This window comes from Sander lucioperca, chromosome 14, assembly GCF_008315115.2.
Source record: "Sander lucioperca isolate FBNREF2018 chromosome 14, SLUC_FBN_1.2, whole genome shotgun sequence".
In the NCBI taxonomy this organism is placed as follows: domain Eukaryota; kingdom Metazoa; phylum Chordata; class Actinopteri; order Perciformes; family Percidae; genus Sander; species Sander lucioperca.
This window is the reverse complement of record NC_050186.1, coordinates 14,559,744-14,584,699: the sequence shown is the minus strand read 5'-3', so window position 1 is coordinate 14,584,699 and position 24,956 is coordinate 14,559,744. Positions and strand designations below refer to the sequence as shown.

General features: G+C 40.4%; 1 protein-coding gene across 2 annotated transcripts in view; it reads right to left on the bottom strand.

The window, feature by feature from the left end:
* Positions 1–24,956, bottom strand: part of zmp:0000000846 (tenascin) — a 67,938-nt gene that overhangs the window by 34,988 nt on the left and 7,994 nt on the right. The window contains exon 1 of one of the 2 annotated variants that reach the window (XM_035991478.1): positions 22,448–22,886. The exons of the other annotated variant lie outside the window; for it this stretch is intronic. The gene's annotated coding sequence lies outside the window, so the exon portion shown is untranslated. Of the gene's footprint in view, positions 1–22,447; positions 22,887–24,956 lie in introns of those variants that run through there. 2 annotated transcript variants of the gene reach the window in all.

The following is a 24,956-nucleotide window of genomic DNA, read 5'->3' as shown; positions in this document are numbered from 1 at the left end:
ATATATATATATATATATATATATATATATACATATACATATATATATATATATATATATATATATATATATATATATATATATATATATATATATATATATATATATACACACACTGTATATAATACTCCAAAACCTATCAATCCTGTTTTTTGTTTGCCTTTTCCAATGCCAGATAGGAAGTCACTCCATTTAACCATTCAGAAACGCCACAGACAGATGTTTTTTTTCCATGACCTAGCAATGCACCTTTTAGCCTCCAAAAGGCACATACTAATTAAAGATTTTTTATCATTAGTTATCACAAAATTGACAGGGCAAATATTTAGGATACATAGCTTAGGATCAGTAGGCATCACCTTGCCAACAATACGACCAATAATGTTCAGTACCTTTCTCTAGAAGCATACAACCTGTGGACAGCTCCACATACAATGAAACAATGACCCCTTCTGATGGCTACATTTAATGCGCGTGTCGGGAATAATGGGGTTAAAGTGGTGCAGCTTGATAGGAGTGATGTACTGTCTGCTCAGCCATTTATACTGTAACAATATAGAATGTGTGTTTACAGATTGGGTTTTTACTAAAGAGCACTTCTGACCATTCTTCCTCTGATACCTTTTCATCTAAATCCCTATTCCAGGCCCGTAAAATATTATTTGAAGACTCATTAGATCTGCTAACAAACAGATTGTAAAGCACAGACACCTGTCCTGTCCCCTAGCTGTTAAATATTTTAAAGTGATGTCTTCTAAAATGAACAAGGGGCAGGCTATTACACTGCTTAGATAGAACATCATTTCTGATTTGGAGATATTTATAGAAATGTTTTGTAGGAATGCCATATTTAGATTTAAGATCTTCAAATTACATAAATTCCTTTCCATTGTACAAATACGATATTTTAGCAAGACCTTTGGGGGACCAAAGTTTAAAAAATGGGTCTGCCCTGCCTGGGTGAAAGTCATCATTACCAGAAATGGGCGAGAATTGGGAAAGCCTTTTTGTCATACCCCAGTAAGCAATGGCATTATGCCAAATCCTTATTGTATTTTTCAAGAAAGGATTTTTGGTATTTTTAGAAACTTTTTTTTATCTGCCGAATACATGTACAAATGTAATGGCAACCCAAGCTGGGGGGTGGTCACTGACAAAGTAAAACATACCAGCCCTAATGTGCACTGCCCAAAAGTACCATAAGAAATTCTGAAATTGCTTACTGTCATATGGTAAATATAACAAGGAGAGTCTGAGTCTAGGCCGTTTGTTATTCCAAATGAAGTTTGTGAATGTTTTGTTAAGCAATTTCAAGAATGAAGGAGCTGGAGAGAGTGGAATTGACTGGAAGAGGTATAAACATTTACTTAAAATTGACATTATTAGGATATTAATGCGTCCGATTAAGGATATGGGTAATTTGGTCCATCTATTTATCAATTGTGTGACAAGGGGGTCATAATTAACTGAAATAATTTTGCCAATAGTAGGGGTAATTTTGACACCTAAATACGTAAAACCCTGTTTTGACATAGTGAATGGTGTAGGGATCGGGGGACTATTTCTCTCATTTTCTGTCAAAAACATTATCACTGATTTACTATTGTTTATTTTATAGCCTGAAAAGGTACCAAATGTTCTCATCAACTTCAGCAGGCTAGGTAGTGTTTTGTCCAATCTGGAACAAAATAAAATGACGCATCCGCGTACAGTGAGATACGATGTTCTATGTCTCCGACTTTAATTCCTATAATGTCAGCATGCTTGCGAATTGCCATGGCAAGTGGCTCAATAGCCAGGACGAAGAGTAAGGGGGAGAGGGGGCAGCCCTGTCTCGTTCCTCAGTTAAGCCTAAATGGCATTGACACAAGTCCATTAGTTAGTATTTCAGCTTGTGGGTTGGAATACAAAAGCTGAACCCATCTGAGAAAATTTCCACCCACACCAAATCTTTGCAGGACATCAAAAAGGTATTGCCACTCTATCCTGTTGAAGGCCTTCTCTGCGTCCAATGACAGGATAGAGTGGTCAGGGAGGCCAGACTTTTTAAATAGAATATTAAGCAACCAAATGGACCATTTGAAGTAAGACTGGTTCCAACCTCCTAGCCAGCACTTTGCATAAAATCTTAAGGTCATTATTTAGAAGTGAGATCGGTCTATAAGAACCACAATGAGTTGGCGTCTTTCCAGGCTTCAGTAACAATGAAATGATTACTGTATTTAGCGAAGGAGGGAGGGATCCTTCATCAAATGATTCCTTGTCAAGAAGGGGCGGTATTAATTTGGATTTAAAAATGTTATATATTTCAATTGGAATTGCATCTGGCCCTGGTGTTTTACCTCCCCCCAAGCTGGATATGGCCTCAGATATTTCCCCAATCTCAAGGTTGCGGTCTAATGGGTCTAAAAATTCTTTATCTACTAGGTCAAAATTTAGTGTATCCAAGAAATCTTTTTGCACAGTTGGGGCCGAACCGAAGTATTCCGAGTCATATAAGTTCTGGTAGAAACATTGAAAAGTGTTATTTATCTCTTTTGGGTCTGAAGTTGTATCTCCTTTATCTGTCAAGATGGAGTTTATTGCCCTCTCGGCTTGCATCTGCTTTATGCGCCAGGCAAGTCACTTACCCGCAATCTCTCCCTGTTCATAACACAATTGTTTTCATCTCATCAAGCTTTTGGTCGCCTTATTTGTAGACAAAACATTATACTTTGCTTTCAGTTTGTTAAGTTCCATAATAAGTAGACGGTTGGGATTTTCAAAAATTTCGGCTTCATTTTCTTTAATTGCTTTTTCAAGTTTCTCCATTTCTGTGAGATTTATATTTAAAGCTGGTCAAATTTATCATTTGGCCTCTCAGGAAGGCTTTACATGCTTCCCACCTCACAGATGTAGTTGTCTGGTTAGTGTTGCTTTCAAAATATAAATCAATTTGTCTACCAATATACTCTATAAAGCTTGGGTCCCTAAGCCAGATTGATTGTAGACACCACCATTCGAAAATGAAATAAGAAGCGAGGTTGGAGCGTGATCTGAGATTAGGATGCTATCATACCAGCATTTTGAAATTTTTGGAATCAACTCTGCTGAGATCAGATAATAATCAATTCTAGAAAAGTTCTGATGAGTACCGAAGTAACAAGAAAATGTTCTCTGGGTAGAGTATTTACTTCTCCATACATCTACCAGATTAAAATCTTTTATGCACTGAAGCAGTTCTTTTCTAGTTAAGGGGTTAGAGGTGTCAACACCAGTGGATCTGTCCAATTCGGGTTGGAGTGTACAATTAAAGTCTCCACTAGGGCTGAACGATTTTTGAAAATAATCTAATTGCGATTTTTTTCCGGAATATTGCGATTGCGATTCGATTATTTTTTTAAGCTCTTTGTCTTCTGTATTATTCAACAAAGAAACAATAAATCATTTTATAGTATGAACAACACACAATTACACACTAGACAGTTAAATAAGTAAATATATATATATATATATATATATATTAGAGTTGAGCCGGATACTCGAGTATCCGGTACGGATAAAGCACTTTTGCCGAGTACGAGTATTATACGAGTAATACGAGTCAATATCTGTGCTCTGATTGAATAAAAATCCTCATTGGATAGTTGACTGTGTCTGCGTTCTGTGATAGGCTAGTCGTCACAGCGCCCCTCCCCTACACACACATACAGATGTATTGCGTTGTTGTGTCCCGCTCTGCTCACTCACACACACACACACACACAAAACATCTCTCTCTCTGTCCCTCTCTCTCTCTCAGGTTCGCCGGTCTTTTCCGTTAACGTTTAGGGTTTTTTCAGCTTCAGGTTTGTTTTTTACTTCGGTTTGTAGTACTTACTTATTATCCAGTAGAGTTCTGGTAAACGTGGGGTTTGTTCAGACATGGTGCTTGGTAGAATGTGACTCGCGTTGCGTCTCTGCCGGTCGGAGATTTTTTTTTCTTTTTTAAACCGTCAGCTGGCCCTAAACAGATCTGAAAAACAGCGTCGGACTATTTGATCCGTAGAACACAGTCCCCCCCGCCCCCCTCTCTCTCTCTGTCTCTCTCTTACTCTCTCTCTGTCTCTCTCTTACTCTCTCTCACTCACACACACACACACACACACACACACACACACACACCTGGTGTGGAAATTAAAATCACACTGATCATAAAAAAATTAAAAGTTAAAAAAAGAAAGTTATGTTGAGTATGAAAACTCTTGTTCATTACATTGTACTTCATAATTGCAACCGCATGTGTTGTATTCATTGTTCTTGTTCTGTATATAGTTTGTTATCGTGATCAAAACCATTGATCTGAAGCTCAATGCTGATGCTGTCATGTAAATAGTTTTCTAATCAGCAATAAATATAACAATTTCTGATCGACCCATATCAATTGCATGCTTAAAATATCATACCGGTTAAAGCCCCGCCCATTTCAAGACAAACCGACCCACTTCCGGATTAAGATACAGATAATGCTGTACTCGCTCATCCCTAATATATATATATATATATATATATATATATATATATATATATATATATATATATATATATATATATATATATATACACACACACACACACACATACATACAACAGTGTATTTTTTTTTTTTTACAGTGCACAGAGAGGAGCTGCCTCCAGCCCCTCCCCCTCGTGAAGTTGCGTGCTGCTGTGTGCACTTGTTCAGAGAGGCTATCGTTGCGTTAGCAGTAGCATGTTGCTGGTGTTCTTGCCGTGGGATTAACTGTACTAATAAAACTGTTGAAACCCCGTGGCCACGCTGCTGTGAAAGCTCATTTATCAGTCTGGTTGTTACCCCTCTCAGTGGCAGCTCCTCCACTCATATCTTTATAACGGAGCTAGCTAACTGCTAACCGGAGCTAACCGCTAATCAGAGCTAATCGTTGCTAACCGAGCCTTGAGTTCTGTGTGCCTGTATCCATTAACTGCATGTATGGACTCGAGCCCGAATAAAACCCTTCATTTTATTAAAATGGCTGTAAAAGTTTTAAACTACAACTCAGAGTTGTTTGAATGACAGAAATCTGCACAAGGTACGACGTAGCGTTAGCGTGCTAAGTTGATGCTTTCTTTGCGGAGTGCAGACTGATTTGCTCTCGCGAGTCATGTGACCAAATCGCAGCCTTTGCGATTAGGAAATCGCATTTTAACATATCGCGATATTATCGCAAATGCAATTAATCGTTCAGCCCTAATCTCCACCTATGATAAATTGGCCAGGCAAAGCAGCTAACATCAAGAAAAGCTGTCAAGAAGGTTGATTATCTATATTTGTCCCGTATACATTAACCAAATTTATTCTGACTGAAGGAAGTTCACATTCAATAATAAGGTATCTGCCAAGTTGGTCTTCAGTGACACGTATAAGCTTAAAGGGCACAGTTTTGCGTATAAGAGTTATTACCCCTCGAGTTAGAGCTAAAAGAGGCTGAAAACACCTGACCAGGCCATCTTCTCCTCACCCTTATCACATCCTCTGAGGTCAAATGAGTCTCCTGTAGAAAAAATATTTTGGCTTTAAGCTGCCAGAGCCTGTTCATAACCTGTTTAAGCTTGACAATCTTATTTAGTCCTCTCACATTCCAGGATGAGAACTGAAGATCAGAGGCCATAGCTGAGAATTTTCACCTCATTAATGCCCTGACAGATATATGTAAAGTGGCTGCAAACATAAAAAAGTACATTAAAAAATGCACAAGAGAAAACAGAAGGCAAAAATAACTTCCCACACAATATCAAAGAAAAAATGTGTAAAACAAAACAGAGTGTACTTCCCCAACTGAAATACACCCACCCATCCCAAAGTACACACATCCAAAGGAGCTCTAAACTGAGCTCAATCATGGAGCTGCGCTGGTCCACCTGAGCAAGCATCATAGGAGGAACAACATGCTCGGCAGTCAGCACGGAGCCCCCCCCCGGTAGCCTCCGTACTGCAGTATTGTAGGCAGTGACAGCCAAGCAGTCAAAGTTCAACTTGAACCATAATTACATAACGTCACAGGAGAAAAATAAAAGTAAAATGATAATAATTTAAGACCTTAGCAGCAGGGCTAGTCATGTGGCCAACGTGGTAATGACATGTTGAATCTTAAATGTGCCAGTCAAAACAATACAGGACTGAAATGTATTGCAGAGGGCGTGCTGTGGTGATAATATGCCTCTTTTACCCACATTCTAAATTTCATGTCAGCCCCCCTAAAAATTATAATAAAAAACGAATTATTATTATTTATTTTTTTTAATTAATTTTAGTACTTCAAGTTAGAGTTTGCGAACTTGTCTGTTAGTGACAGAGGGCAAACAATGGCAGGTTCAAAGAAACAGGTTTAATATCCTGTGTTGCTGTCGCCAACGCTATGCACCTGTAACCCAGTCAAGGAAAGTTTTATTTTAAATGTATTTATTGTTTACACCTCATTATCATTTCATGTGATTCTGGTAGTTCATAAAGGGACTTTTGTTGTTTTTTCATATGGTCAATATTTTGCATTTATCCTCTATTATAATAATAAATACATATATTCATTGTTATTCAGTGAAACTACTGATTAAGCAGAGGGGGGGGGGGGGGGGGGTAACACTTTTGCAAGGCACTGTATCCGTGTCACATTCTCATTAGGGGCTGAGCCCCCCTAAAGGTCTGATCCTGGAATCGCCCTTGCTCCAATTCCTGGGGGAAATGATTTTCTTGCTCAGACATTTATTTTTTGCACAGACACAGTTACCTTCTCATACATTTAACAGATGTGATGAGCAGGAAACAGATACATTCATAACCAGCCATCTTGGATCAAAATGAAAGCAAGCTGTAGGGGAGTATGTGATATCACTTGTTCCCAAACCTGAGTGAAAAACCTGCAAGACTACTTGAAGCTCAGCTGGGGAAACAGGCCACATGTGACCATACGGATGCAGTCGCCACAGTTTAATCTTAATATGATCAGATGAGGATAAGGCTTAAATCTTTAAAGTGAGTCTGTGAGGCTGGTTAGGATGTTCACAACATGCTGCTTTATTGTTTGTTGTGTATAAAAAGTTTAAAAAAACCTTTAGATTGAGTAGAATAATTCAGATGAGGCAGCTAACGTTTATTTTCTTTATTAATTCATGTGCTGATTTTTTTTGTTTAATTGATAAATCATTTATAATTATTTATAAAATGTCAGAAACTTGTAGAAAAAAAACCTCCATCACAATTTCCTGAAGCCCAAGGTGACATTTTCAAATAGTTTGTTTTCAATGACCAACAGTCCCAAGCCCAAAGATAATCAATTTGTTGTCACATAAGATGAAGAAAAGTAGGAAATCCTCAAAATGTAGAATTTTTTTGGTTAAAAATGACCTAAATGGGTAATCAACCAACAGTTACCTGGTGACTTTTGCAGCCTCAGTTCTTAGACATGTAGTGTAAAGCGATTATTCTGAGGATTAGCTAGTTGTTTGGTCTATAAATGTCAGAAAACTGAAAAATCCCAAGCCATAAAAAGGTGACCAGGCCAAGGGAACTTCTTCAAATTGCTTTTCTTTTCTCTGACCAACCCTCCAAATCCCAAATATATATTCAGTTCAATATCACATAAGACAAGGACAAGCAGCAAATCCTCACAATGTTTGGTACACAATCAATTATCAAAATAAACTAGGTAATTAATTGCCTAATCGTTTCAGCTCAAATGGAAATAATTGTTTGCTAATATACACTGATTTGGTTTGCCATTCATTTTTTCCTAATATGCAAATGCAATATTATCATGGCTTTATACAAGGCCTCAGTTTGTGAACAAAATGTTAAATCTAAAGATTTCCCTTCTGCATTATTAAAGAAAAATAAATAATTTCCAATCAGAAATGTTGGTTCTGGCCTTGTTTTTATAAACCGACAGGAGGAAGGAGCATTCAACTAAAACAATACGTCCTGACTAATCTAACAGCACAACGGAGCTAAGTAGATTTGTCACTTTTCATTGCAGGATGGTCGGGTCAGGTAACGGAAGCCACAAAGAAAACAAGAGTCTGTACTTAACTGCACACGGTCTTGTAATGGAAAACAGGAAAATAAGCATGTCTGAAACGGATTTCAAGTATGTGATGAAGAGGGTCCACTCACAGAGGCAAGAGGATAAACTCGTAAAATCTGTCACCATCGACTAAATCAAATCTTCGCCTAAGCTTCATAAGACCACAGGGATCTGGTCTGAAGGATGGTCCCATAGAATGAGAAAATGTGTGTGGAACCAAGTACATAGGTTACACTGTGGCCCCCTTTTAATTTAAGACTCCACATGTGTTTCACATGTACTACACACACTGCAATATAACCCATATGGCTCAGGCACAAACACGTAGGACATTTGCAAGCCGTTGCTACTGCAGCTATAAACAAAATGAAAGTTATGATTACAACAAAACAAAAGAATGTCTGACACCACTGGAACAAAAACACTTAGGCAACCACGTCTGCTACTTAACAACACAGAGTCTACATCCATGCTAGTACAGCTAGAGGCTGCTTACAATGACAATGTTAACATGCTGATGTTTAGCAGGTATGATGTTTACCATGTTCACCATCTTAGCTTTGCGTGTTAGCATGCATTGACTCGTTAGTAGAGCTGCAAAGATTAATCCATTAGTCAACTATTCAACAATTAATCACCAACTATTTTGATAAGCGATATCGGTTTTGAGTCATTTTTTAATGACATAAAAACGTAAAAATTCTCTGATTCCAGCTTCTTAAAATGTGAATATTTTCTAGTTTCTTCACTCCTCTATGACAGTAAACTGAATACTGACTATGACAGTAATTTCCACTGGAGGTGGACAATAAAGTCAATCTAATCTAATCTATGTCAGGGGATCACCAACGTCAGTAGGATTTATCCTCTGGAAAACATAAATGTCTAAACAAAAATGTAACCCAGCAAACAGTTGAGGTATGTGGACTAGTATAAAAATAATATGTAGAAATGCTTTGCTCTGAGCTCCAACAAAGAAATAACATTCATTGAATTCACAAGTCGTACAATTCAATTAACAGTTTTTAAAAGACACTCCATTACATTTTCACTTTCAGGGCACTGAAATACGTTTTAGTCTCCTAAGACTAAACATGTACTGGTAGTTTATACAGTGGCATTCTTTCCTAGAAGTTATGGCCGGTTCATTTAATCCATACAGTTATGCTGACGTGTTACTTGGTCCAGTCCTCTATAATCTCAACAGGCTGAAACTGGCATAAAGAAAAGCAAAGTGTCTCCAGTCTGACCTTTGGAGAGGGTTGTAATCATAGAGCTCAATGAGTCATGGGTAGTTTAGGCTCAACTGTTCACCAAAAATGAACCATGAGGTCAGTAAATGTTTGAAATTTTTTTCAAACATGATTAAAAATGACTCGACTGTCAGTTGTTGACGTATCAGTACAAAATACTATGTTTATAAGCAACAACATGGAACATGTCAAAATATTAAATTGCGATACGACTGGCACAGAGTTTAAATATAATTACATTGCAAAAAATTTTTTGAAATATTTACAAGGTCACTAACATAATGTTTGATTATTAAGCTCTACAATTACTGGGCGTTTTTGAAAGAGGCTTTTAAGTAGAAGGTAAATGTACCATTTGGTCTTTTCTAGTTAAAGAGTACAAAACTAAGGTGAAGAAAGATTTGGGAACTTGGAAATCAAGATGCTGTGTAAATGGTTTGTGTTTCTCTTGGAGTTAAAGTTTTCTCTAAAAATGAATGAATATAATTGCACATAGTGCCTATAATAAAAAAATTAAAAAAGTGTTTTCCCCTTTAGTAAAAGGAGGCCACCAAGAACAGTTTAGATTTCGATTTACTCTTTTCATATCCTAATAATTGATTTAATTGCACTTTGAGGGATGTTCACTGACATAGGAATGTTCTTGTATCATCCCGACTTGTGCTTTCTTCCAGATACAGGTGTATTTGTGCTACAATCAATTCAAACTAGACATTTACTGTAGATCATTTTGTACAGCTCTGTTTTCACTTTGACATTTAAAGATATTTTTGTATTGACAAGAATCAAAAAGCCACATTAATTTACTCTATATATTCAATGTTGTAAAAAAATAAAACATGGAAACATCCGAGGGGCATGAATACTTTTTAAGGCACTGTTATTACTCATTTGAAGACTTAAACCTTGATAAAACGGTATGTAATTGTCAGGGTTTTGGTATTTTGTTCTGTTTTATTGTGTAGTCTTGTTTCTCTGTTTTGCTTGGTTTCCTGTTTTATTTTGTAGTCGGTCTTGTCTCCCTTGTCTTGTCTAGCTTTCTTCCTGTCTTTGTTTGTTTCCCGCCTTTTTTGATTTGTTCCACCTGTTGTGTCACCTGCCTCTCGTTCCCTCATTACCTTTTGTATTTAGCCTCTCTGTTTTCCCTTGTCCCCTGTCGGATCGTCTCGTTATTTTCGCTGTGTGTTCTGTCCTGTTTGAGTTCCCTGTCTTGGATTGCCTTGTGTTCTGGATTATTGCTCCCAGTAAGTGTTGCCTGCTTTAAAATAAAACTCTTGAACTGCATTTGGGTCCCTACCTTGCCTACTTTCGACGCAGCTTGTGACAGAACGATCCGACCATACTAGGGACCCAGTAGTTATGGAGTTTTTGCCAGTTTTTCACCCGCTGGAGGGAGAACTTTTAATTGAGTTTTACCGCTCCCTGCATGAGGAGGACCCCGCCTTCGCTAGGCACCTTATGGAGGTGCGTTGGCAGGCCACAGCACAGGAGTTTCGCCTCCCCATCTCCATGCCTGTGTTTTGTCCTGAGCCTCAGCAGACCCGTGTTTCTGACCCCGAGCTAACCTGTGTATCTGAGCCTGAGCTGACGTGCAACCCTTCTGTTCCCGAGCTGATGTGCAACCCTTCTGTTCCCGGGCTGGCGTGCAGCTCTCCTGACCCTGGGTTGACGTGCAGCTCTCCTGACTCCGGGCTGGCGTGCAGCTCTCCTGACCTTGAGCTGGCGTGCAGCTCTCCTGACCCTGGGCTAGCTAGCAACCTCCCTAAATTCAGGCTAGCTAGCAACCCCCCTGAAACTAAGCTAGCTAGCAACCTCCCTGAGCCCCGGCTAGCTAGTAACCTTCCTAATTCCAGGCTAGCTAGCAAACCCCCTGTATCCAGGCTAGCTAGCAACTTTCTTGAGTCCCGGCTAGCTAGTAGCCTTCCTGAGCCCAGGCTTGCTAGCAGCCTTACTAGTGTCCCCAAGCTGCCCAGTTTCCCAGCACTGCCCAGCTTCCCCGAGCTTCCTAGCTTCCCCGAGCTTCCTAGTGTTCCTGAGTCCAGGCTAGTGAGCACTCTCCCAGATTCCAGGCTTGCTAGCAGCCTTCATAGTGTCCCCAAGCTGCCCAGTTTCCCAGCACTGCCCAGCTTCCCCGAGCTTCCTAGCTTCCCCAAGCTTCCTAGTGTTCCTGAGTTCCCTCGTGTCCCCAGGTTGTCCTTGATCCCAGAATCCCGGCTGGCTAGCAGCCGCCCTAAGCTTCGGCTGGCTAGCAGCTTCTCTGAACCCCGGCTGGCTAGCAGCCTCTTAGATCCCCAGCTGGCTAGCAGCTCCCTAGATCCCCAGCTGGCTAGCAGCTGCCCAGAACCTCCGCTGACGTGCAGCCGTCCAGAGTCTTCGATGACCGCTCTGCTAGAGTCTTCCAGTCGTCTAGAGTCTTTGATGACCGCTCTGCTAGAGTCTTCCAGTCGTCCAGAGTCTTCGATGACCGCTCTTCAAGAGTCGTCGATGACCGCCCTTCCAGAACCTCCGCTGACGTGCAGCCTTCCAGAACCTCCGCTGACGTGCAGCCTTCCAGAACCGCCGCTGACGTGCAGCCGCCCAGAACCGCTGCTGACGTGCAGCCTTCCAGAGTCTCCGTTGACCGCTCTGCTGGAGTCTTCCAGTCGTCCAGAGTCTTCGATGACCACTCTCCCAGTGTCTACGTCGACAGACCTCCCAGTGTCTACGTCGACAGACCTCCCAGTGTCCACGTCGACAGACCTCCCAGAGTCCACGTCGACAGACCTCCCAGAGTCCACGTCGACAGACCTCCCAGAGTCCACGTCTACGGGCAAGCCAGAGGCCTTGCCGGTCTCCGGCGTCCCAGAGACTGCCCCTGAGGCTTTGTTGGTCTCTGGAGTCCCAGAGACCTCCCTAGTGACTTTGCCTTTGTTCTGCCCCCATGAGACTTTGCCTGTGGCGGTCAGGCCGACTCCGGCCCCTCGTGTCCTGTCGGCGGTCAGGCCGACTCCTGCCCCTCGTGTCCTGTCGGCGGTCAGGCCGACTCCTGCTCCCCGTGTTTTGTCGGCGGTTCGGCCGACTCCTGCTCCCCGTGTTTTGTCGGTGGTCCGGCCGACTAATGCTCCAGTTACCCTGTCGGCGGAGTTGCCGACTCCTGATCCTGTTGCCTTGTCTGTTACTGATCCTGTTACCTTGTTGGCAGACACTGGCCCAGCTGACCCGTCGCCTGTCTCCAGCCCAGCTGACCCGTCGCCTGTCTCCAGCCCAGCTGACCCGTCGTCTGTCTTCAGCCCAGCTGCCCCTTCATCTGCTGAGCCTGCCTGGCCACCAGAAGGGATTCGCCTTCGCCGCCAGTCTTCAGAAGGGATTCGCCTTCGCCGGCAGTCTTCAGAAGGGATTCGCCTTCGCCGCCGGCCTTCTGATGGGTTTCGCCGTCGCGGACGGCCTCCTGAGGGGATTGGTTTTCGCCGCTGCCCTCCAGAGGGGTTTTACCCTCGTCGACGGCCGCCTCGGAGTCCTCGCCGTCCTGCTTGGCCGCCTGAGGGACTCTACCTTCGCCAACCAGTTCGACCGCCTGAAGGCTTCTGCCTTCGTTGCTGCTCTCTGCCCCCTGTTGCCGAGGCCTCTCTGCCCCTGTTGCTGAGGCCTCTCTGCCCCTGTTGACGGTCTCTCTTTGTTCCCTGTGCCCCAGGGCACTTGCCGCCAGTGACTCTCTGTTCCCTGGTCCCCAGTGGCCTTCTGCCTTCCCTGGACTCTCCTTCGCCCTTCGGGGGTTGATTTATTTTGTTTCTGGGGTCGTCCCTCCTCCGGGCCCCCTCCGCCCTCCCTGGGTTGTTTCTGCCTGTTTTGTTTTTGGGACATCTGGGATCTGTCCTTGGGGGGGGGGGGGTACTGTCAGGGTTTTGGTATTTTGTTCTGTTTTATTGTGTAGTCTTGTTTCTCTGTTTTGCTTGGTTTCCTGTTTTATTTTTTTTCAGTTCAATTTTATTTATATAGCACGTTTAAAAACAACCATAGTTGACCAAAGTGCTTAACAAAGTTCAAAATCAAAGAGATAATATACACAAACAATACACAGTATACAATACAAAATAACCAACAGCACAACAACAAGGTCAAGATATCAAAGCTCAACTTGATTTGAAAGCCAAAGCATAGTAATGGGTCTTAAGCAAGGACTTGAATGTTTCAATGTTCTCAGCTGTTCTTACATTAATAGGTAGACCATTCCAGAGGTTTGGAGCAGCCACTGCAAAGGCTCGGTCACCTTTATTTTTTAACCTGGATCTGGGCACATCGAGGAGCATCTGATTGGACGACCTCAGTGCTCTGACAGGTGTGTGGACATGTAAAAGCTCTGATAAATAAGAAGGCGACAACCCATTTAAGATCTTAAAAACAATTAATACAATTTTAAATTTGATCCTGAAACAAACAGGAAGCCAGTGGAGCGTTGCCAAAACCGGTGTGATATGGTGGCACTTTTTTGTCCCAGTTAAAAGTCGAGCTGCTGCGTTCTGGACTAACTGTAACCGACGAAGGGATGACTGATCCAATCCAACATACAAAGAGTTACAGTAATCTAAACGGGACGTAATAAATGCATGTATGACTCTTTCAAAGTCTTTGCGTAGCAGGTAAGGCTTAACCTTAGCCAATAGTCTCAGCTGAAAGAAACTGGTTTTAACAACAGAGCTTATCTGTTTATCAAATTTAAAAGCAAAATCGCACCCAGATTCTTGGTAAAAGGTTGAATATGGGAACCTAACGTACCAAGAGCATCAACACAGGCACTAAAATGTTCAGCGCGACCAAACACAACAATTTCAGTCTTATCATTGAGACAGAGAAAATTCTGATCCAACCAAATTTTGATATCACTCAAGCAGTTCAACAAAGGCTGGACAGTGTCCTTGTCATTGTTTTTTACAGGCAAATAGATTTGTACATCGTCTGCAAAACAGTGGAAAGAAATGTTATGTTTTTTTAAAATGGACCCTAAGGGCAGCATGTACAGAGAAAAGAGCATGGGTCCCAAAATGGAACCTTGGGGGACCCCACAAGAAAGAGGGGCAGCAGACGAAGAGCAATTCCCAAGGTGGACAGCAAAACTCCTATCTGCCAAGTAAGATTCAAACCATTTTAGGGCTATGCCTGTAATGCCAACACTTTTTACACATTTTGTAGTCGGTCTTGTCTCCCTTGTCTTGTCTAGCTTTCTTCCTGTCTTTGTTTGTTTCCCGCCTTTTTTGATTTGTTCCACCTGTTGTGTCACCTGCCTCTCGTTCCCTCATTACCTTTTTGTATTTAGCCTCTCTGTTTTCCCTTGTCCCTTGTCGGATCGTCTCGTTATTTTCGCTGTGTGTTCTGTCCTGTTTGAGTTCCCTGTCTTGGATTGCCTTGTGTTCTGGATTATTGCTCCCAGTAAGTGTTGCCTGCTTTAAAATAAAACTCTTGAACTGCATTTGGGTCCCTACCTTGCCTACTTTCGACGCAGCTTGTGACAGTAATACAATAATCTGGCCACAGACCCGGATCATATTATACCATAGTTGTTTCTCTAGACCTTTAGATCGTTAGAAGTTTTTCCAGCGCGGGTCACCAGATTTATTAGCAACTAACTGTCATAAACACAGGAACACAGCAAGAAGCTACTTCTTAGATGACCTCATTAGTTGTAATGCCCCACTATAACTCTTGCTAATCCAAGACACTTGCAAGACACTATAACTGCCAACAGTTTGTTTCATGATTACAGCTGGTCGTCAAATGCTGGAGGGTTATGTAAGATTAAATATTGACAGCAAGCTCCTGTTAGAAGTACATTTTTTAACTGAAGAATGAATTAAATACTCTCAAATGACAACATAGTGACGGTAAGAGTTGAGCTGTGGTAGAGACAAAAAAGAGAGAAAAATAGAGAGTCATGCATTCTCATATGTGGCGTTACATCCTCATCAGTCTGACTCAGAATCAGCTGCAGGCCATGTGCAGACACTGAGCAGACCAGAAATGTCACAGCTCACACAAACATGAACTAATATGGTTCTGAAGGCATCACAAATCCCCCTCAGGTCGCTCCGTAGGCTTCTCATCAGCTGAGAGCTTCTGATTGCAGTTACTACTAAAGAGCGGCTTCAACCAAAACCACAGACGGCAAACTCCGCATGGAGATCACTTTGTTGTCTCAGCGTGGTAGCTCTAATGAGCTTGTGCACTTTACAGATTAGGGGATCTGCACTTCCAAGCATTAGTTTAAGGATTATAGTGACACTGGTGAATGATCTGTACTGAATGTGACCCTTTGTTTACAGCTGTGTTTGGCTGGGTTGATTGAGAGCTTAATCAACCACAGGGCGCGATATCCTCAATTAGATCAGTGATCAGTCAGTCGTCACTGCAGTAAATGTCATAGTGATGAGAAGGATTACAAGGCTGTTTTCATCGTTCATAAAGCAGACACATATTTATATTAAAAATATGTATAAGTCCAGCAGTTAGCTGCATTCAGCGGGGCTTGACTCAACTGTATCACACTAACATGCACACACGTTTCTACAGCAACACCCTCCTGGCTTTAGAGATGCCATGTTTATACCTGCTAAAGTATTGAAAAATTGACCGGATGATGGCGCTTGATGAAATGTTAGGGGATCACCAAGGTATTTACAGTTCATCCTAAAGGGAACAGAAATGCGTACCAAATTTCATGGCAATTCATCCAATAGTTTTTGTGACATTTCACCTAAAAACAACAAATGTCAACCTCACGGTGGCGCTAGAGGAAAAAGTCAGGGGATCATCAAAGTCAGCAGGCTTTATCCTCTGTGTTATATGGATATTCATCCAAAAGTGGTTGAAGTATTTTAGTCTAGAACAAAGTAGTGGACCGACTGACAGACCAACCAACCAACCAACCAACCAACCAACTGATATGCCATCCTAATAAATAAATAAATCATCTTAATTCATATTAGAATAGCAATTTCACATGAATTGTAATAAGGTTATCAGAACAATTTTATTATTTGAGCACCTGAACAGATTCAAAACACTGCCCAAGCATTAAAACTACAAAAGGAACATATGTCTGGTGTTGTAGTCGACACAATCCAATTTGTTCAGTTAACAGTCTTATTGAACCAGAGGAGAAATTATCATTGTCAATTAAAACAGACAAAGAAAGATAAAGACATGCCTTGGCTGCATTACGAGAGTCTTTTGTCAGCGCTGCATGCCCCAGTGAACTCAGTGTTGTAAAGTGAAGATGTTCAGGGGTTATTAACCACACAAAGAGTGTCCTGAAATAATGAGAGAATACAGCAGTAGCTATAATCAGCCTCAGTCAGAATTTTAAAATAAACCCCATTACCTTTGACTGCATGTGTTATGATTGCTTACTTATAAATAACTTTATCTTCACAGCAAATAATGACAAAGAACAGCATCTCATAGCCCCTGTTTGATGGGTATTGCTGACAATCTCAAATCTAGATGTGCACAATACTATTGTCAATAACACTGAACTTGCCAACTCATGAAGACAGTGGCAACATGCATTTCCTCGTCAACAAATCTTCTTAGGCATTTAAAACAAGCCTAACTCATGTCCCAAAATACATCAGGAAAGTCCCAATAGACAAAGAAAATCCTGCAGAATGAAGCTGTGACTGTGCGACTCAGATATCATGTTGAACATTTATGCCAACGTCTCAATTGGTGTTTACATCACTGCATTAGACTGTAATCCTCTTTTCTCGGTGTTGATGACATTCATGCCAACTGCAATCCTGCTACGTCTCTGTGTTCTGTTTAATATATTTTTATGGAAAAACTCAACTTCTAACTTTTAAATAACAGTCTTTCTGCGCAATATTTAAATGTCTCTGAATGCATTAAACCAAGTGTTTGGTTACCATTTTAGGTAGGTCCCAAATCATATGGTATAAACTTTAGGTATAACGGTTACATTTTATTGTGTATATGTTGGTCATTAAGTAACAAGAAATTGCAGTACAGAAATGCCAGACAAGGTTTGAGTCTCTACAGGGTTCTTGCACCAATTTTGAAGTCAAATTTAATGACCTTTTTAAGGCCACCACAAATATAATTTAAGACATAAAAATGTTGGAAAAAAATATTTGATAGGAAAGAGAATTTATTGAGTCATTAATAAGATTATTAACTAAACAGCTCAATAAAGGTCCTTACAGTCCTTGTGCATCCTTAAAAACAAAAATTATACAAGTAGATTCCAAAAGGCAATCTGATTAGACAGTGCTTAAATGAGCATTTCAGCCAATACATCCGTGATGACGGCACACCCAGAGCCATTTGAGCACACCAGGCTCGTCACTTAAAACATTACTCTGCCATTTCCATGTCATCATCTCATAATTGAATCAAAAACTATTTTTGAAAATTTTTCATTCATGAAAATAATTCAGGAACCACAGTGGAACACACAGAAACTCTCCAACATATTTATATAGTCTGATTCGTTTCAAACCACTCCCGCTCTGAAGTTAACGGTTACTGGAAATGCTTGGATCACATCAGCTGCGCTGCTGACAGGGCGCTATGTTAAAAATAGCTATATATGTGAATTTTGCGGACATACAGGAGCTAAATCAGTCAATGGAAGAATACAAAAATTCTGCAGATATCTTACATTACACCATAATGGGGTAGCAAAGCAGTTTTGTGTAAATATGTGTGCTATTTATTTGGTTTGGAAAATTCCAGGATCTCTACAAAGCTTGTATTTTGTTGGTAATGTTAAACGTATAACCGTGTCGGCTTACAGTGTGAAGAATCCACAATACCTCTGCCCTTTGAGTTTCTGGCAGCAACACAAAACCAATCAAAGCCACCAGTTGAGGAGCAGCCAGGGAGTCTGACATTTTTGTTCTGATTCATTGAAACAACGCAGGCATTAGCCGCCGCTAGCTAGCTAACGTAACATAAAACTCCTGAAATTGCTGCAAGACCTCATCTCTAAAAGACTACAAAGCGCTACGAAGGTGAGGTAACCAAGGACACATTAGGTGAATTACGGAAGACCATCGGCGACAAATTACCCCATCATCTTAAAAACACGGTCAGCAAATTTAATACCTACAGAAAATTTACAGTAAATTTAAGACATTTTATGACCTTAATTTAACGAAATTTAATTTAAGGACCCGTGGGAACCCTGCTCTATTACATGTTTTGACCACCAGAAAGCGTTACATGTCCCGCTCAGTAGGTATTTTAGTCACAATTTGAAAAATAAATGAAATCAAAAACAAAACCTGTATCAAGATAAATAAATAAAAAATAAAAAAAACTACTATCTTCTATCAAAATATTTTTTTTAAACCGCCACATATCAATATCAGTATCAGCCTCAAAAATCCAGTATTTGATGGGCTTTAAAATGTACACTATCTTCTGTATTTTATAAAGAATAACTAAAATTACAGGGTGGGCATTTTTCTGGCGGTCAATAGAAATCCTTCTCTTCAGTTTATTCATGGACTGCTGATTCTACTGTGTTGGCAGCTTAATATTGTGGTTCCAAACATGTTATTTTGTGCCTTCAAAGGTTATGGCATACAGCTGAAAGCAGTCCCGGATAAGTTATAACACTGGTAATGGTCTCGGCTGAGCTGCAGGCCTCCCTGGTTTCTAGGCCTGCCTCATTCCATCCAGCTGACATTTCTCCCACTGTGGGAGATGGCTGGTCTTCACAGAGGTTACTCTGTCTGGCCCTCGTTAGCAGCTACTCAGCACTTTCATGTACACAGCTGCAGGAACTCTGCGGTCTCTACTTGGACAAGGGCATATGGAAAACGTGTGGGAGCATGAAGCAATCGTTCTCACTTCTGTGACGTCTTTCACTGTGAGGTCAGTAGTTTTTCATCCATATGAGTAACAGTCAAATAGAAATTGCTGTGGTCAGTCTATAAATAAATGGTAAATGATAAAAAGTTGAAGTGAAACCCTTTTCTTTATCTGAGGCTAATTAAAAAGATTTAGCACAGACAAACTATTTTTATTGAAATACTTTGGTACAACAGTAAGTATGGCTCAGTGGAGTTAAAAATGGCAGCACTAACACATACCAACTGCACCACATTCAACTGGGAACAGGCAGAGGTAAATTATCTCCTCGGATGTGCAGATGAGTCAGCTGGCCATCAATAACTGTCAACACTGGTTCTGCTGCATAGAGGGCATAAAGTGTACACCTAGCCTAAAATAAATATATCATGTAGATACAGTATATTTCAAACTAGCTGTCAGGTCACATTGAGGCTGCACAGCACACCATTTTTCTCTGGAGATGACAGGAAGGACAGAGGTGTCTGCAACTGATCATTACCTTTTGAGATCCTTTTATACCGGATAAAAGAAGGTTGGGGTTACATAAATGAGATGTTCTGTCGGATGAGATGAGTGAAATTTGGCTCATCTGTGTGATTAACAATGGAAACCAAACGTGTTCAATGTGGCAAACATTACATGGAGATATTTTGCAGTCGCTGTCCATCTGCAGAAAAGCCATCAACTTAAAACATCAGCTGCACCACCATCACCACATCCATCACACAAACACACACAGTTACTAATGAACTGTACAAATGTAATGTACTTTAGTGTACACAACAGTGTATCCAAAGCTATACTAAAGCATGTCTGACTTACAGTAATATACTAAAAAGGTATCACAGAGGAGGCTTCAGTCTGAATGAGTCAAAGCCTCAACAGAAGGAAAATTCAGCACCATAGATGCGTGAAAAGCCATGAACATTTTTTGCTTATGATTCTATTTGTATAAAATGTGGTAGGAGACATTAACAAATGCACACTAGGTACAACCAAATATTTACCACATGAGGTCATGTCATTTACAGGAATGCTGCAGACGAATTTAGAAAAGGGAGACAAAGAAAACTAGGTGCCAATCAGCAGAGGGAATCTCATGCAAATGTCTAGAAACTTCAAACTGCTCTACTAGACAAAAGACTTCAATGTTATTGTTTCAAGCAGCTTTAAGATGTCCATTTGTTGCTATTTTTCTGTTTGCAGGGGAGATCTTTCTCTTGAAGAGCTGTTTCATGTACCAAATACCAAACAGACACCTCTAATAATTTTCAGCAGACTATCAACCATTATAGTGAGAAATGCGAGTTAAGATGAAGATGGGACTTTGTTGACGAGGTCAGCTCAAACAGTTTATCAAGAAGCAGCTGCTTTGTGATCTAAACACAAGTTCTGCACACAGCCGGGACAAAGAGAGGTGATGCTTATCAGGCTACTGGAAACACAAGTTCAGGTCAAACTACTGGGTAAACATGTCTACGTTAAGTTAAACATCACCGTGCCAAGTGTCCATTAATCGGAGTAATTACTGGAAAGCGAATGTAATCAAAACTTAAAAAAAAAAAAAAACAGCTGATATCAATCTGCTGTCACCAATAAGAAAGTGAACATCTTAAACAATCGGTTCACATTTTAATTTCACATTAAAAAGTGTTATTGGTGGCTGTAATCATTCGTCCAATCCATACTGGCAGTGAAGAGAAGCAATCCTTTATAAAGCTAATCCAGTCTAAGAAATGGAGGACAGAATCTCCAGTCACAAAAATGCAATCCAAAGTTTAAACAATGCTAATAAAGGAAGTCATTTTAGCCATAGTAGCAGGCTGGAAACAAGAATAGCAATGTTGCTTGTCCGGACTGAAATATCTAAACAACCAATGGATGGATTGCCATGAGTTTTAATACAGTCGTTCATGGTACCCTGAGGACAAAGCCTACTAAATTTGATGCGATTCCCTGACTTTTCCTCAAGTGCCCACATGACATTGACAGTTTCTGATGACAAAGAGAACAGCAACTTATAAAACAACAAACATTTTTGTTGTTTTAAATAGCCAACTATTGACCAGTCTTTTTTACAATTGCAACCCACTCTGTCCCATGCTAAGAGAAAGGTATACTGGTAGAATATGGTTTCAATTACTGCATTAGAAACAGCCAACAGGTTATAAACAAGTTGTCATTCTGTAAGTGTCACCATGACAAACTGCCGTCTGGCCCTGTAAGGATATTGAGATTTGACCCCTGCAGTTTGCACTCTGACATACTGGGGTTGCGTTTCATTTGGCATCAGTTTCTGTTTGCCTCAAACTGCCATCCCATCTCCAGGAGAAAGTGACTGCTGTCTCTAAAACCATGGTGAGGAAAACACAAACATCTCAAACAGTGCAAGAGATGGGGGAAAGCTCAGCGAAGCAGGGAGCTTAAACGGTGGATGTCGTCGCTCTTAACCAGATGTGCTGACAAATCAGCCAGCTGCTGTTTTCAACAACTTCTAAACAATACACAAAGTTACATTACAGCTACCCTACCCTACAACCCTAACCCTAACAGCTGTGGGCTTCTTTTAAACCCTAACCCTAACCCCATTTATTGGTAAAATAATCATAAAAAAATACATTATGTATTAGTTGATTTACGTTTTGTATTAATAATCTGATTCAGGGTTCAAGGTTTAAGGTACCATTATTATCCCTGAAGGGCAATTTGGTTTACAGCCAGCAGTAGGCTGCATAGACAGCAAGCATACCAAAAAACACAACAAAATAATTACAAGAGTTACATTTTAAGAAAGTCATTTATAATGCTGATGGAAGCAGGAATAAATTACCTTTTGAACCTATTAGTTCTGCATCGCAGAAGATTGTGTCTGCGCCCTGATGGTAGCAAAATTAATTTGCACCCCAGTGGATGGCTTGGATCAGTCCAGATGGACTTGGCTTTCTTTAAGTTTCTTTAAGTACAGGTCATGAAGGTTGTTCAACGGTGTTCCAGCAAAGTAACTAGTAACTAATGCTGTCAAATAAATGTAGTTGAGAAAAAGTACAATATAGGCATCCAAAATGTGGTGGAGTAGAAGTATAAAGGCGCATAAAATGGAAATACTCAAGTATAATTTTGAGGAACTTATACTTTACTTAAGTATAGTACTTTGTACAGAATTGTTCCAACACAGCAGTGACCAAATATATTCTCACAGAACAATGGCATTGTCTGCTAAATAAAACCAAGGGTTTACCCAAAACATCAGAGTAAAAACAAGTCAGCCAGTCATTTCTTAGCACTTACAGTTCAAGACTTTAACTCTCGTTCAACTGGAACAGATGAAATTAAGTCCTCGAGAAGAATCCTCCTTCACCAACGTGACCACACAAATCCCAAAATATATGCCGAGTCAAATCCAAGAGCATCACACACGATCCAGTATCACAACAGGAGACATTTTATCCATCAATGGAGCACCCATTCTGTTGTTTAAAAGGACGTAAACAATGAATTTATCTTAAGCAGAACAAATTTGAAAGGTTTGTTGGTGTAGCCAACAGTAGCTGATATGTGCATGGGTCATCTGCCTCCCTGCAGGAAGTCTGTAAAAATAAAGGAGCCAAAATCAATACCGGTAATAAGCCATCAAGTGAACAAAAGAGGTCAGTGCTTCCAGACAGAGAGGGATTAGAGCTGGCATGCTTGTCTGGGTACAGCGGTCTGAACGCTCTGGTCTTACACTTGGATGGAACTTTTATTACCAAACATGTCTACTTGTATTGGATGTTTTGTATAATCTACTGTCTCCATGAGTTAACTGGGATGACTTTTAAAAAGGCGGACAAACATTTTTTAATAGATTTTTTGCAGTTTGTGAAATTCACATGTTAAAAAGGTTCAGGAGAGCATTTAAAATAGATTTGATTTAATCTTTCTTGGGCTTTGGAAAACAAAGATTTCAGTATTTTTGGACATTTTATAGACCAAACAACTAGTCATTAGTCACAGTCCTAGTATTAACACAAAAAGGATCCTGTTAAAAGAACAAAAAACTGGGCAGATTTTTTTTGTCATGGTGGCAGCATTATGTTGTTGTACAATAGAGATACATGACATGAACAATGTGAAGAAAAATAAGTGCATCTGTGTCATAATTTTGGTGAAATGTGTCTTCTACTTTGTTTTTGGCCTTATCAGGTGAATAGATAAGACATTATCAATCCAGCTCCTATATTCTCCTGAATATTATTTAGATGTATTTGCAATAAAGTTGACTGAATGAAGAAGACTAGAGTTAAAGCCAAGTCAGCCAGTCTGTGTTCTTAAAGAGAAGACATTGTGTAATGTAATAGCTCTTGTGTTAAAACTGTCGTAAATATTCTGTGTTTATGTTGTTAGCAGGTCAGAGGTAAAGCTGACATGGATACCCTCTTGGCGCCTTTGATCAGTTTCCTTAGAACAGGGGTCACCAACCTTTTTCAAACTGAGAGCTACTTCATGGGTACTGAGTCATACGAAGGGCTACCAGTTTGATACACTCTTCTGAAATAACTAATTTGCTCAGTTTGCCTTTAGTTATGTATGATTATTAATGATTAATGATACTCATCTATGTGAAGACACTGATTACGTTAATGATTTCTCGCAATAATTATCAACAATGACTTAACAAGGTGGGAAACAGATAATGTCAATATTCAATTTTCATTTTTAGAACAGGCCTGAGGGCTACTCATGTGGTCCTTGGGGGCTACCTGGTGCCCGCGGGCACCGCGTTGGTGACCCCTGCCTTAGAAGGTGGCTGAAAGAACTCTTTGAAACTATTCTTTGGCCCACAGATTTATGTTTCTGGTCCTGACGAACAAAAAGAGTTTTGGGGAAACCTTATATGCTTGTTTGCCACCAGAATCGCCCTCTTTGTCTGTAAAAGTTGGATGTTATTCCACCTCAGGGGTTATCTGGAGACAGGGAGGGGATGACTTTTTCATCAGTTTTCCTCTCTCTTGGAATCTCAGGATGTTAAATGTTACCTCAGAGCATCATCAGTGGGCTTCATGTTCCTAAAATGGAACACTTGGCCAATTTTCTAACCTTATTTCCATGCATTAGTCATGACACTGATGTATATAACACCCACCATACTTCCCCCAATAATTTCTCTATCACTGCAGCTATTACTGGAGAGGCCTAGGATGGCTCCAACAGTCATCGCCACAATTACGTTAAACAATTAATCAGCATTAATTGTAGTTATTTATCAAGGCAAACGTATGCTGGTTCCAGCATGCCAAATGCTTCACAAATCTTCTCCTCTGAGAGCAAAATCGGGAAGAAGCCTAAACTGGTTGCGTTGGATCGGTTGTCAAGTGAGTGATGTCTAGATACTGGGAACAACTGGAGACCAAATGCACAATTTATGCTAAAAATGTTTTGTTTTACACCGTTGCATTCTGTGTTACAGACTTGTTTTCACATGTTTTGAAGTCATACAGACAGTATTTTTCTGTCAGAGCCTCGTTGTAGACTTGATTTAATCAAAAATCTCTAAAGGCTGATGTTTCCATTTTCTTTAAATATTTGGTTTCCAGGGAAACCTATGATAGAGCATCAGTACAAATGTTTTTTTAACTAGTTGACAGAGGTCCTCTTACTCTGCATTTTTGGCCAATCAGTAAACCTTTAGTCTAATAATACTTCTGCATGTTTTGGATGAGATCAAGAATAGTGAACCAGATGATGCTGAGCTCTTTGTGCTGTTCAAATAAGTCATTCATGGCTGGATGCCAGCACTAGCAGAGTTTCATCTGCAAGA